The sequence below is a fragment of the Syzygium oleosum genome, unplaced genomic scaffold (genome assembly GCF_021117445.2).
Source record: "Syzygium oleosum isolate NSW1041296 unplaced genomic scaffold, Sole_v2.1 Sole_v2.07, whole genome shotgun sequence".
In the NCBI taxonomy this organism is placed as follows: Eukaryota; Viridiplantae; Streptophyta; class Magnoliopsida; order Myrtales; family Myrtaceae; genus Syzygium; species Syzygium oleosum.
In genome coordinates, this window is record NW_026607491.1 from 3678253 (window position 1) to 3687288 (window position 9036).

At 39.3% G+C, this 9036-nt stretch overlaps 1 long non-coding RNA gene across 1 annotated transcript; it reads right to left on the minus strand.

Annotated features, from left to right (window-relative positions):
* Positions 1-1944: 1944 nt before the first annotated feature.
* LOC130138632 (uncharacterized) lies at positions 1945-3080 on the minus strand. The gene is made up of 2 exons (XR_008816993.1): positions 2726-3080; positions 1945-2354 (listed from the first exon to the last, which is right to left on the minus strand). It is a non-coding gene; the product is annotated as an uncharacterized LOC130138632 (long non-coding RNA).
* Between the last annotated feature and the right edge of the window lie 5956 nt (positions 3081-9036).

Sequence of the window (9036 nt, forward strand, 5' to 3'; positions counted from 1 at the left end):
ACTAGAAAATATTTTCCAACGTTTGGTATATAAAATCTGATTTGATTTTACTTCATGCAATCATTTTAATGATTTCAATATTTTTTTATCTTTTTTAAAATCAAATTTTTAATTATTTTCCTTTTTCTTTTTCTTTTTTTCTTTTATTTTTTTCTCTTTCTCTTTTCAGCCGGTGGCCGGCCACAGCGACGGCCAGCGACCGGCCACAGGCAAGGACGACCTTGCCGAAATCGGGCGAGCTCGGCCTCACCGACCTCGGGCGAGCTCTAGGTCGCCAGATCCGGCGAGGCCGAGCTTGCTCGATTCCAGCAAGCCTGAGGCCTCGCCGGCCTCCTGCGAGGTCATCCTTGCCTGTGGCCGATGGCCGGTCGTTGGCCGTCGCCGTGGCCTGCCACCGGCTGAAAAGAGAAAGAGAAAAAAATAAAAATAATTTCGATTTTTAAAAAAAAGGGAGAAAGTGTGTTTGGGCTTAATGGATGGATTGGAAATGGTTCCACACTCAACCCATTAAGACCCATTTATGATAGGCTTAAAACTTTATGACCCATTTAAGATGGCTCTTCAAAGTTGTATTGATCCATTTATAACCTATTTATTTTTTTAATGGGTCATATATGGGTTTTAAGACCCATTTAACAGGTCTAGTTGTGGTAGATCGTGATTATAAAAAAAAAAAGTCATCGAAATATTGTACGATTTATAAACTCGAGCTTTAGGCTCCAGTATGACGTTGTCTCTAAATTATATGTTTTTCTTTGTTCAAACACTTTTGTTTAAAAAGTATAATGTGGTCGTTAAGTTGCCGTTAAATGTTGACATGGTTCTAATGTGACATCCCATGTGTCTTTCACTTTTTTTTTAAAAATAAAACAGAACGCATGTATTTAGAATAAGAAAAAAAATTTAAAAAAAGGGCACTGTCGCGACCTACCCCCGCCAAAGATCGGGTTTAGGCCAAGAGGTATTTGTCTATGATGTGAACAACGATTGATTCATTTGAAAGACAAACCAAATGGTTCATTAATCCAAAGATCGAGGCACTCCCAGGCCTCATACCTCATGCGACGAGAATTTTTTTTTAAAAAAAAAAACATTTGATTGGAGTCGCCACTAGCCATGATCAAGGGTTGGCTAAAAACCCTGATCGAGACGCGGGAGTGTCGTCTCGATACCCGCGAAAATCAGATATTCTAAAATTCGGGGACTTGATTACACTAGCAATTTAACTAGTGCCCTTTCGGTACCTAAACTTGAATGCTCGCAAACTAACGTACCGGACAGCTTATAGAAAAAGCTACGATTCCGCCTAACCATTCTAAAAATAGAAAACATCAATCAATATATTAAAAGTGTGCAACAAGATAATCATAAAGAAAATAAACAACCAGCGACCTAGCATCGTCTCTAGAAAGAAAAAAGGCAATCAAAAACCCTAAAGTAAAGCCCTAATGGCTTATCTGAATTTTGGGAATTTTTTAGAGGATTTTTCTCATTTTTCATTCATTTTTTTTTGAGTTTTTAACCTAAAATCTAGTGAAATTAAGCCCAAAACTGATTTCTGAACATTTCCTAATTTTCTGATTTTTTTGGAAATTTTCCGAATTTTTCTGAATTTTTTAATTTTTTTGAATTTTTTAATATTTTTTAATATTTTTATTTAATTAATTCTTTTTGGGATTTTTAAACATTTTCGAATTTTTTTGGAATTTTTAATTTTTTTAAAATTTTTTAAAATTTTTTTTGAATTTTGAAAATTTTGAAAATTTTTATTAATAAAATAAAGATTCCGGACCGGGTCCCCTGACCCGATCCGCCCGACCCGGGTTTCCGACCCGCCCGAACTTTCAAAATTTGATTTTTTTTTATTCTATTTTTTCTTTTCTTTTCTTTTTCCTTTCTTTTTTGTTTCTTTTTCTTTTCTTATTATTCTATTACTCTTCGTCCCCTTCATGCCCATGCACGTGATCCTCTCTGCCCAGAAGACTTTCCCCTGCTTCTTGCTATTCTTCACCGAATCTTCTTCTTCTTCAACTGAGACCACGCCGTGGCCACCCACCACCGGCCGTCGGCTCGGGCCGCCAGCGCTGACGGCAGACGTCGGCCTTATGCCGTCATAGCCGGCAAGACATTCCGGGGACCATTCCGACGACCCCAAAAACACACCCCTTCGCCGGCGACCAAAACTTACTTTCCGATTGTTCTACTTTCGGCCCTCGTCGCAAACGTTTAACCCAGACAAAACGAGCACAAACAAACAGAGAATGAGGATAAACGACTAACGATTGCGGCCTTGAACCGCTGGCTGCTCCGGTTTAAGGAACGGCATCCCGACGACGGAAAACACATGCGGTCGACTCGGACATCGTTAACACGCCGCCAAAATCACATGAAAGGCAACCAAAATCGGGGTCAGTAATGGCGTTAGTACAAACCACGCACACAACAAAGTTTTAGAAATTGGTTTCACAAGAACAGAATCGAAAGTTCATTCGGGCATTTCATCGAGCATGTGGGGTGTGACTAAAAAAGAGATACAGATTCCCTTTTGACATGGTTTGGGGCACCAACTCAGCATATAACATCTAAAAGAATGTCTTTGAGTGTCAAACGAGCATTATCCTCCATGGACGGAGCCCGACAAGCACTGAACAGATTCGGTATGTCTGGTGTCCGAGAGGCAGGGGAAGAAGGGGGAAAACAGGGGAGGACAAGGATGAAAACCCACCTGGTTCGGGTCTGTCCGAGACGAAGCGCGGCGGCTGGACAGCTCGATGAAGGTTCGGGTGGCACTCCGGTGAGCGGGTAAGACTCGAGACTCTCCGATTTCGCTCTACTCTCTCGCTCGGCCTCCTCTTTCTCCTCTCTAACTCCCTCTGTTCTTGACTCGCCAACACCAAACGCGGTGGCCGGGGCGATGGACGTCCGGTGACGGAGGCTAGCTCACTGGGAGGGGGAAGAGATTTGCCGGCGACCCTCCTGAGGAGGAACCGGAGCGCTCTCCTCTTAGACCCCTCCCTTTCTCTCTTCTCAAACTCTCTCCGATGATGCCTCTTCTTCCCTCTTTCCGACCCCCTCTCTTCTGTTCTCCCTGTTCTTAACCCCTACCGAGAGGCAGCAGAAGAGCTTTTCCCTATTTTGTCTCTTCTGGTTAGCTTTACCTTTTTTTTTTCTTCATGAAAACAGGCCGAGCCCTTTCTTCTGTGTCCTTTCGTCCTTTTTGCTTCTTTTGTGAAAGTGTGGGTAGAGTGCCCAGAGGGAGAGGGAAGAGGTCACGTTTTTGTCTTTCTCTCTTTTCTTTTTTCCTTTTTTTAATAATTTTTATAATGATGATTTCCTTTTTCATAAAATAAAAATAAAATAAAATAAAAGGAAAATATGTTTAGCTAAATTCTACTAATGCAAATGCGCCTAACATCCATATGCCATGTAATTTAATGAAGATATTTTTGTTTAGGGGTTAAAAATCAATCCCTAATTTTCGTGCAATTAAATCCTAAATGATTGAACAAAATTTAGGTGTCAACAGACACCAATGCCACTTGTAGGGCCAATGAACATAGTTTGGTGGTGTCTAGGGTTGTAGCGGCCGACCAAAGTCTCGTGACAACAATGACTGCTAGCTTGGATTAAACTCTAGCGAGGCAAGGCCGAGTTCGCTAGACTCCGCTTTAGGGCTTAAAAATAATCACCAATTCTCTCTCCAAAGTTGTCTCCCCCTCTATTTTTTATGGGTGTGCTTCTCTTAGAGGCAACAACGGCCGTGCCATGATCAATCGGAGGCCGACGAGAACTCGATGGCCATCACAAGGGCTTGGGTGGAGTCGTCACTGCCACCACTCCCCCTCGTTCTTCTCTGTCTTTCTCTCTTAGGATTTTTGGGATCTTATTAATTTTCTAATATTTTAATCCAATCGAGACAAATTAATTTAGTTAATGCTAACATGACAGCATATATCAGCATTTTCATTAGCATTTTTAATAGAATTAAGGACTAAGTTAAAAGAAAAACATAGCAAAAAAAAATATTAAACAAATTAAAAATTCACAAGATTAACAGTTTCATTATTCGACAAAAATAAAATAAACTAATTGGGGTCGAAAACCATGTAAAAGAACCAAAGAAAAAAAGGGAACTACGGCTCCGTTCGTTTCGCGAAAAATGTTACGTTTCTGAAAAATGGCACAATTTTCTAGTGTTCGGCTGAAATCTGAAAAAGTCTTGGAAAATATTTTCCGTCGTTTGGTATGGAAAATCTAATTTGATTTTCCTCCATGCACTACTTTTAATAATTTTTATTTTTAAAAATTTCTTTTTTCTTTTCTTTCTTTGTTTTTTTCCCTTCTTCTTCAGCCGGTCGCCGACCACGACGACCGGACACTGGCGAGCTCGAGCCTCGCTGAATCTAGCGAGCTAGGCAAGGCCAGAGGTCGGCAAACCTCTAGCGACCTCAGGCGAGGCAGCCTTGTGCCTCGCCAGATCTAGCGGGGCTCAAGCTCGCTTGTGGCCGGTCACTGGCCACCGCCATGGCCGATGACCGGCCAAGGAAGAAGAAAAAGGAAAATGAAAAAAAAAATTAATTAATTAAAAACTCGCTTTTTTTAATAAAAAATAAAAATAAAATGTGTTTGGTGAAAGAAAGTGAGGAGAAAGAAGATATGGAAAATGATTTTCTCTTTTAAAAAAGGAAATCATTTTTGCTTCTTTTGAAAGTATTTTTTCCATTGAGGGAAAATGTTTTCCTTAAGTAGATTATTTGTCATGAACCGAACACCTAAAAACATTTTCCTGAAAGTTGTTTTTGTAAAATGGACGGAGCCTTGCATCAAAACAGTTATGATTCGAGTGTGTATACCGTGATGGTATGATTTTTACGAAACGATAATTGTAAGATTGCTATTTAGTAAGAAAATTATCTTAAGATAATTATAGAAAAGTATAAAAAATCATTGAATTACTTTCTCAGTGATAAAAAGAAAATGCAACAATATTGTCGATCACATTCTTTTTGTGGAAAAAATTAACTTATCAACCTTTCTATGGCTAATAAATTAGTAATTAACCAAAATAGATAGATATGAATCTCAATTAATCAACATAAGATGAAAGCCTCTCCGCCGTCTCCTCCACCAGCTCCACCGCCAGCACTACCACCACATATAAACCATCCGCTTGCTCCTCCACCGACCCCACCACCCTTGCTGAACCCACCTCCATAGCCTCCGCTAGCCCCACCTCCTTTCCTAAAGCCACTTCTGAACCCTCCTCCCTTTGTACCATCCTCTTCGATGCTCACAGTTTCTTCTGAACTCACTTTGACCGGTTCCTCTCACTTCTTCTCCTCTAATTAGTTTTTCTCGGCCTCCATTGTTCCTCGTTCTCTCTCTTGATCGATTCTGGACAAGGCGCCCACCAAATGTTTGTTAAAACGCCTGTTTGTGCTTCTCCTCACCTTCTGTCTAGATTTTGCTTACCGAAAGAGGCGTGACAGGGCTTGGCTAGTCGTTGATTTTGGAGCATCTGTGATCCTCTAGATGTCTCCCATGGTCCAAGTTTTCGAAACAATCAACCCGGACCCTTCCCCTCGTACACATCGTTGAGATCCTCCGCTTCGAAATACTTCAGATCAACGATTATGGTTCAGACTCGGGAGTGGGAAATCTATTGCTCCAAAACCAGCATCATTAATGAACTTGAAGAACAAGGCCATTTCAGATGAAAAAAAAAATCAGCCTCTTCAACTCGAAGGTTGAAAAGGCAGCTGCTGAGAACATGATATCTACCAATCCCGGAAACAATAGTATCGCTGCCGTTCATAACTGTGGCTTTCATTCTGAAATTGGTATAATAACTCAAATTGTGAAATTGGAATTGACATTGGGGATGTTAGTTGTGTTGGGTTAAATTTCAAATGTGTTGTGGAAACTGAATATGGGGATACCATTTGTGCTGATGTTGATGTTGGGGGTAGGAACAATATGACAGGGAAACTTTGTAATATTACCAAACCCTCTCTTTATCCCCTTCCCTCCTCCAATATTAGCTCTACTCCTACTGGCCCAGGCTTGTCTTGGAAAAGCATTATCATGGAAAAGCTTGACGAGACCGCAAAACTAGATTTCCTCCCGCCTAGTCGGGACGGAAATAAGCTTGTAGTTGCTCCCCCACTTGAGGCTATTGAAGATGGAAAGACTCATTTTGAGCATTGTCCTGTTGGGTACTTTCTGTTGACACCTGATTTTTAGCCTATTTTTGAATTTTTTCAAAAATCACAAAATTAGGGTTAGGAACCTTGGCCAAGCTTAGGAACCTATTTCTAAACCAAAAATAAAATTTTTAGAATTTTCTTGAATTTTTTCTTAATTTCTTTTAGCCAAAATAATAGAGAAAATCAAGAAAAATAGCAAATGAAATCCAAAAATTCCATAAAAATAGTCATTAGTCTTCTTTTAAATCCAATTTCATCAATACAGTGTCAATTTTGATAAATTTCAATTGGGAATGTTCTTTCACCAAAATTGGGTAAAATCAAGCCCAAATTGAATAAAAAATTCAATTGAGTCATTTCTAGTCATTTTTAGGCCATAGTGTCTTCACAACAAATGATTCTGGAACCTTGAATTGCATATTGGTCGGTCCAATTGCATAATTTATCAAAGAAATCGAAAAGCTCCAAAATTCAATTGAAAATTAGGAATTTTAAGCTCAAATTTGGGATCATGATCAATTTGAAATTGTCGAACCTTGAAACCATCATTTCTAGGGTTAATCAGTCATGGGTAATTCAATTTTGTCATCAATTTTTCCCAATCAGGTCATCTAGATATCGAATTGAACAGAACGCTAGTGACACGAATTTTAAAATTTGGGAATTTTTGGTTTAATTGTGACAAAAATTAGGGCAAATCTCATGTTTTGATGCTAAATGTGCCAAGGAATTCAATTTTGGGGTTAAATTTGAAAAATTGGGTCAAAATCAGGCTTAATTTGCAATTTTAGAGCAACCTGGGTCGGTCTCCTTCTTCGCCCGACTCGCCTAAAATGTTCTAAACCCAGAAAAAATATCTTCGGACCCGCCACTTTACCGACTTAATCCGGTCAAATGAGCACGTGTTAAACTCCGATTCAAGCTGGAGAATCTCCAGCTAGCGTCGGAGATTCGATCTAACTAATTTGAAGTCAGTGATAACCAACTTTGGGCAGGAAATCAAGCTACAAAAAAGGGAGAAAAACATTATCAAAGGCAGAGAAGGTGTTCGTGAAAATTCCGGAGAGAAGAGAGGGAGAGAAAGAGAGAGAAAGAGTGTGAAATGTAGAGAGAGAAAGAGGAGTATAGATCCCCAGATCGAGTGATCGGCGCCGGCGAATCGATCATCCAAGGAGGATCTCCTCCTCGAGTGACCAGTGAAAATCTGATCACAAAGCTCTGAAGATCGACTCCGGCCGGCGTGTCCAGAGCTTCCCTGGTGAAGCTAAAGCTATTGTCTTGAAGTCCAAGTTTCGAAGAACAGCTCCACAAGCGCCGATTAGCCCCAAAACATCATTTCAATCCCCAACGAAGTAGATAAAGTTGGATACCTTTCACTATTTTTTCAGAATTCCAGAAAAACGAGTTTGACTTTAAAATGAATGTTCATGCAATTTTCTTTGAAATTTTAAGTTTCTGGAACTTTAGAATACGTTTCTGATCATATTCGTGTTGATTGATTGCATTTTGGGCTATGGAATCAACAAAATCGAGTCGGTCAACCATTGAAACCTCCTCGTCAGAACTCGAAGACCTTCGCCAGAGCGTCCTTGTGGCCATATTCAAGTTAGCTTTCTTTGACTTTGTTTGATGCTCTGAAAGTTGTCTTGATCGGCGTAGACGGCTAGGGCGATCAGTGAGGTTGATTTAATGATTGGAAAAGTTAGACAAGTTATCTTCACAAGTTAGGGTTTTCAAGCTTGAAGTTCATCGGTCGTCGGCGCTCAGATGATGAACTAGTTAGGCAAGATTGATAGAGGATAACACAGACTATACACTAAACCAATCAAAATGGTAGAAAAGTCGCTGGAAGCTCGTCGGAGCTTGGTTCAAACAAGCGGCCTCGAAAATGTTATATCTAGTTCATGCCCACCAACTGTTTGATATAATGCCACAAAGAAAAACAACAGAAATGGCGCCGTTTTGGCGCTATGCTCGCCGGGGCAGTGGCCGGCTCTGGTGCGGGGCGTCTGACTTGGTTGGATCGGTCTGAACTCGATTTGACCCGGTTTACTTTCTCGGCGGGAAATTTTTTAAAAAAAATATAATATATAAATAAAAAATAAAAAAATACAGAAAAAATAAATAAATGATCTAATAAAGAAAAAATTAAAATTAGAAATTTAGAAAAATCAAATAAAAATTTCAGAAAAATCATAAAAAATTGTAGAAATTCGGACAATTAGGGAATTTATAGAAATTCCATAAAGACCATAAAAATTCTAAAAATTCCATAAAAAAATTCAGAAAATTTAGAAAATCCCATAAATCTAAAAAATCCATAAAAAACTTTCAAATTTCAGAAATTTCAGAAGAAAATTTTCAAAACAAACAAAAAATGAGTTCTCGGTAAGTGAAAATTCTCAGAAAAACATTTTTCGAAAAAAAAATAAAAAATTTTAAAAATTCACAGAATGACCCAAAAATATTGTGGCCAATCTTTGCAAGTGAAATTAGAATTTTTGGAAGTGCCCAAGTGACATTTTTAGAAAATCCTTAGTTTAAGGGTTTTTACCCCCTAAAAAAAATAAGATGGTGAGCGTAAGATGTTCATCTTTCTTTTCTTTCTTTTTATTAACCAAAGCATCTACGTGAGTCCACAGCCCTAATGTCCATTGCATGACAAGGTACGTAGCCTCATGAGAAAGCACAAGACATTGGTCGTATTGGGATCTGTTCTTGATATTAAAACCCTAATGTCCTCGATCCCTCGAACAAACAAACTGGAAACAGCTCGAAAGATCGTTTCAAGTGAAGAAACAACACATTTAGCATCTGGGTTTGCAGCAAG